The following is a 6,205-nucleotide window of genomic DNA, read 5'->3' as shown; positions in this document are numbered from 1 at the left end:
AATAAAAAAAAACATTATAGGTTTGCTTTTTCATCCGTAAAAATTGACAATAGGCCTACAAAAAAAAAAAAAGATTAGCCTAGGAATCGCTGGTTGTCAGGCGAGTCGAGGCGACTGATGACATCAGCAAATAAAACGAAAGTTACGAATGTAACTACGGTTCTATGAGTTCTGGATGACCGCCAGAGGCAGTGCTTCCCACTGAATATTATCTCTCTTGCTCATGCACAGGTCGAGTCTAATAACAACAAAGTCATCACATGACCAGGTACGTCATGGGGATCCCCTCTATTTAACCCCGTGACATCCTGTAACCTGTCTCTACAGAATCTTCTCGCGAGACTCCGAGTGACAGGGTGCTCTGGCGGTCATCCAGAACTCATAGAACCGTAGTTACATTCGTAACTTTCGTTCTATTTCGTTCTTACTGACCGCCAGAGGCAGTGCTTCCCACTGGATGGCTCATAGCAACAAGGTCACGAGGAGGCTACTCCTAACCTTAAGATGAAGTTGAGGGTCCCAACAGGACTGCCGCTTCCAAAGCACCAGGCGCTGCCACATTAACACTGTAGTATCTAGAAAAGGTATCAGCGGATGACCAATTAGCCGCTGCACAAATGTCCATTAGAGGGACACCTTTTAATGCTGCCCAAGATGTTGAGATACTTCTCGTTGAATGGCACTTTATGCCAGCAGGCAATGTCAGGTTGTTGGCCTTATATGCCTGGACAATGACCTCCACCACCCAGTGTGACAACCTCTGTTTTGACAGAGGCTGCCCTTTTCTTTGCCCACCATAGCAGAGAAAGAGTTGGTCTGACTGTCGCAGTTTCTCTGTGGCACTCAGATAGCCCCGAAGGGCTCGTACTGGGCATAATTGTTCCCTTGGACTGCCATCTTGTGTGTCAGACACAGAACGATTAAGTGCTACCAACTCAATTGGTTGATTCCTAAATGATGTTGAGAGCCTTTTGGGTAGGAATGAGGGGTTAGGCCATAATGTCACCATTGTTCCATCCGCATTCCAACGCATACAAGACGTATTGGTTGACAATGCGTGGAGCTCACCCACACGTTTGGCTGACGTTATTGCCAAAAGGAATCCAGTCTTTATTGAAAGCCACTTCAGGTCACAATGCTCCATTGGCTCAAAGGGATGTTGTGTAAGTGTTCTTAAAACCAGACTGAGGTCCCATGAGGGTACCCTAACAGTTGGAGCAGGATGCAATCGCTGAGCACCTTTCAGAAAGCGGGTGATTAGAATATGTGACCCTAGTGATTGATCATTTACTTTCACATGCTGGGCCGAAATTGCAGCCACATATACCTTTAGGGTAGAGGGAGCCCTGTTGTTGTCTAGCAGAGACTGCAGAAAACATAACACCATTGGCACCGGGCAGGGGTCGGGGACCAAACTTCTTTGTGTACACCAATCAGTGAAAAGCTTCCACCTACAAGCATAGATATTCCTGGTGGAGGGTGCTCTAGAATTCAGGATTGTGTTTTGCACCTTAACATCACAAGACTTCAACAGTAATTCTGGCTCCTCAGCGGCCAGACACAGAGCTGTAACCGATCTGGGTTTGGGTGCCAAATCTGCCCCTGCAACTGAAGGAGCAGGTCCTGCCTCCTGGGTAGGCTCCAGGGCTCCCCATTGAGAAGCCGGCATAACATTGGGAACCAAGGCCTGCCTGGCCAGTTCGGTGCCACTAGGAGCATCCTGTGGTTCCCTTGAAGAATTCTGTGAAGAGTTGGCAGAATTAATGGGTTTGGGGGAAAGGCATAGAGTAGAAGATTTGGCCAGGCATGCGCTAGAGCATCCTGACCCAACGGGCTGGACTTCTCCGTCCAGGAGAACCACAGGGGGCAGTGGGTCGAGGTCTCGGAGGCAAACAGATCCACTTGTGCTCTGCCAAATCGTCGCCAAACCATCTGAACAACTTCTGGATTGAGTCTCCATTCTCCCGGCAAAGGTCTGTGGCGAGACAAGTAGTCTGCCACCACATTCGACACTCCCGGTATATGCATCGCCCTGACACTTGTGAACCGAGGGAAGGCCCATGTCAGGAGTTCTTGTGCTACTCTCAGAGACTGGCTGGACCTCGTGCCACCTTGATGATTGATATGATATACCACCGACGTATTGTCCGTTCTGATTAGAATATGGCGGTTCTGTAGGGCCGGCGCAAAGTGCTTCAGAGCTAATTGCACTGCTTGAAGCTCCAGGGTATTTATGTCTTTTGTGGCTTGCTCGGGTTTCCATGACCCCCTGATCATCCTGTGCTGCCACACTGCCCCCCAGCCAATTAGCGAAGCATCGGTCTGTATTATCTCCCGGCGAGAGGGAATCACACCCAGAGCTACCCCTTTCGTCAGGAATGACCTCTTTTTCCATGGCTTCAAGGTAAGGAGGCATCGTTCTGTAACTTTGACCAGCCTGCTCCTGTGCCATGTGGGGTTCAGGTGAAGACTGTTTGCCCATCGCTGATAAGGGCGCAGTGAAAGAAGGCCCAGTGGTATCAGCGCAGCTGCTGCTGCTAGCATGCCCATCAATCTGAGCACCATTCTGAATGACAGCTTGATCTGTTTCCGGAAACGCTGGAGTAAGAGCAAGATGCTGTCCACCCTCTGAGGTGATGGGAATGCTTTCATCGATCTTGAATCTAGAGTGATGCCTATGAACTTCACTGACTGACATGGAGCCAACTGACTTTTGCTGAAGTTCACCCTGAGACCCAACTGAGTGACATGGGAAATCAGCAGACTGGTGTGTTCTGTTGCCTGCCCTTGAGATGCAGCACAGAGGAGCCAGTCGTCCAGATAAGGAAGCACCTGCACCCCCCTGGCTTGTATTGGGGACAACGCTGCCGCTATGCACCTGGTGAACACCCGAGGGGACAGAGACAGCCCAAATGGTAGGACTCGGAACTGATAGACCTGACCTTGAAATGCGAAGCGGAGAAACGGTCTGTGTTGTGGTGCAATTGGGATATGAAAATAAGCATCCTTCAGATCTATTGTGGTGAACCACTGTAGTGGTCTGACTGCCTGAAGGACCTCCGTTGTGCGTAGCATGTGGAATGGCAAAACCTTGAGGAACTGATTGAGGCCACGAAGGTCGAGAATGGGCCGTACGCCACCATCTTTTTTTGGAATTATATAGTACATTGAATAAAACCCATTTAGCCGTGCTGACCACTTTACTGGTTCTATGGCGTCCTTTTCTAGGAGTTCGGCTACTTGTTTTGACAATGCCAGTGAGCTGTTGGGGTCTTTGACAGTAGTCATCTTGACCCCATTGAAAGCAGGGGCCCGCCGTCGGAATTGCAGCCTGTACCCTTGAGATAGCGTTGCTATTATCCAAGGGTCTGAGGTGTTTTCTTTCCAGAAATTGAGCTGCTGGTGTGAAAATCGTCCGACGGTTGGCCCCAGGACTTCATGCTCTGCGAGCCTGGGCTTTATTATCTCTGGGGGGGCGCTGACCTAACGCCCTGCCCCTTGGAGCCCGAAATAATTGTTGTCCTCGTGCTGTGGGGTACTGCACACGCTGATCTAGTTGCCTTGGCTGGCTCCTCTGAACAGCACCTGAACGAACTAAAGGTTGAGAGCGAGTAGGATACCGTCCCCCATACCCTTGTCTAAATTGTGATGGTGGAGTTCCTCTTAGGTCTGCCAGCTGCTGTCTGGTCTTATTCGTCTGAATGCTCTGTTCCAGAGTTTGCTGTGCCGCTGGTCCAAACAGTTGGCCTGGGATTACAGGGAGGTCACGAAGTGTTCTCCTACAGGCATCTGACAATGGAGACTGTGCCAGCCATACTTGGCGGCGTGCCTGAGTGAGTGTTGACATGAGTCTACCCAATTCTCTTGACATGAATGCAAATGCTTGCAATGATGCATCGCTTAGGATTTTGGGCTGAAGCATTAGGTCTCCAAGCCTCCTCCGGTGATATAATGAAAGAGGCGATAAATGGATCCACTTTAGGCATCTGACCCAGGCCATAAGAGTCTGGTTCATGCATTGCTGCCAAGGCCCTGCTTGCTGTGGTATGATGAGTAAGTGATTTTGGATTAGCCCAGCACCTCTGTAGTTCCTCAATATAATATTTGGATGGGGGAATGCTAAGAGCAGATGGCTTTGCCGATCCTCTGAAAAAGGCACTGGATGGAGCTGCCACTGTAGGGGCAGTATCCAGACTTAAGCGTGCCAACGCAATCTGGAGGGCTTGTCTCACCACATCCTGATCTGATTCTCCACCTTCAGCTGAACCCCGTGCCGTGTTCTGAGAGTCATCATGAGAGAACTGAGAGTGGGTAACTGATAAGAATTCTTCATTCCCCTCCTCACGAAACTGGTTTTGAGAGGCTGCCATGGACAGCATATCCTCCTCAGGAACGGGTAATTCCTTACTGGGATTTCCCAACATCGGTGATGGTGCCTCCCTTGGTTGCAGATTTAGTATTAAAGATTTAATCTGGGCAAACTCTGAGGTCAAAACCTCCACTTTATTGGCTAAAGCATCCTCTCGATGTCTCTTACTGGTGGAGACACTCACTGTATCCACCCTTTTCCGCTTAGCCGACGCTTTTCCCTGCCGAGGCGCATCTGAGGTCAAGAGTGCCTCTACTGCAGCTAGTCTGGAAGTTCTCCGCTCCCACGACATGGTGCTACAATTCATACAGGCATCATCAGTGAGGCCCTGCTTCAAATGTTCCAAGCCTAAGCAGGATGGACAGCAGTCATGTCCATCGTCCTGCAGTAAAATGGCCCTGCACACAGTGCATGTCAGGCTAAGCTGTTCCATACTGCCACAGCAGTGCTTTATTCAAGGCCGAGCGAGAACACTCTTGAGTGCCACAAAATTCTATAACGGTAAGGTACCGAAAAGTTGTTTTTTTTTTTTTTTTTTTTTTTAACACAGCCAAACTACTGGTATACTTATCCCACTGTTGATAGAATTACCAGGTAGCAGTACAGAAAACAGAGCGAAAACACTCGTATATAACGCAACTGTGAGAAATATATGCCTATATAAAAGAAAATAAACAAACAACAACAAAAAAACAATTAAATTGTATGAACATAGCCAATGTGCTATTTAATCTATAACAATACTTACCTAATTTAAATGTTCAATATGAATACAACCAACTGCGTGCACGCCGTCGGTCTGTAACAAAAAATATATATTGTTGTTCCCGGAGCGCACACTCTTACCGTTCGTGAAAATTAATCACTATAATGGCTTTTCTTTGGAGCGAAACCACTCTGAGATGCCATTTATACACGTTTCAGAAAAGAAACAATAGCCAGTGCTAGTAAGCAACTTACCGCGCTCTGGCAGTGACCGGAATAAACAGACGTGTTCCACGTAAAGTTTGTTTTCAATCCGCCGCAGCCTCTGGAGGACGCACAACGCGCGGCTCCAACAAAAATTATTGTTACGAGGCTGTGAAAAGACGGAATCCAAGTATTCTGAATGAAAGTTTTTTCGACCTGCAATCTTTGCACGTATGCGAGAAGATTATAGAGACAGGTTACAGGATGTCACGGGGTTAAATAGAGGGGATCCCCATGACGTACCTGGTCATGTGATGACTTTGTTGTTATTAGACTCGACCTGTGCATGAGCAAGAGAGATAATATTCAGTGGGAAGCACTGCCTCTGGCGGTCAGTAAGAACGAAATAGAAACACATAATACAAGAGCTGGCATAGAAACCATTGTCCTGATACTAATATTTTTGGCCTAGTTGTACATTGAAATCGTCTATATTATACACGTACACAAAGCTGTTCAACAAATAAAAAATAATCTTGCGTTGGCCGGGAATCGAACCCGGGTCAACTGCTTGGAAGGCAGCTATGCTCACCACTATACCACCAACGCCTGCTGACGGCCACGCGCAGCACCTCCGTTACACACACTGAGGAAACATTCTCAATTATAGATTTATATATATATTTAATACATAGATTTGATATAGATTTAATATCATTCACTGCTGCTCTGGTCCTCAGCTTGGCTCACTTTAGCCATTGTATTTTAATTGTTTGTTTTTTTTTAAACGAGTTTTGGCGAAATTTGCTCTTTTTTTTTACCCAGAAAACTTTGAATCTAGTGAGTAAGTGATTCGTTTTACAAATAACCTGTGTATTTCTTTGTTAGGCTAATCACTTGTGTACTTAGGTAATCACTAATCAATCA

The sequence above is a fragment of the Phoxinus phoxinus genome (assembly GCF_949152265.1).
Source record: "Phoxinus phoxinus genome assembly, chromosome: 20".
Lineage (NCBI taxonomy): Eukaryota > Metazoa > Chordata > Actinopteri > Cypriniformes > Leuciscidae > Phoxinus > Phoxinus phoxinus.
The sequence above is the reverse complement of the archived record's forward strand: the minus strand, read 5'-3'. Positions refer to the sequence as shown.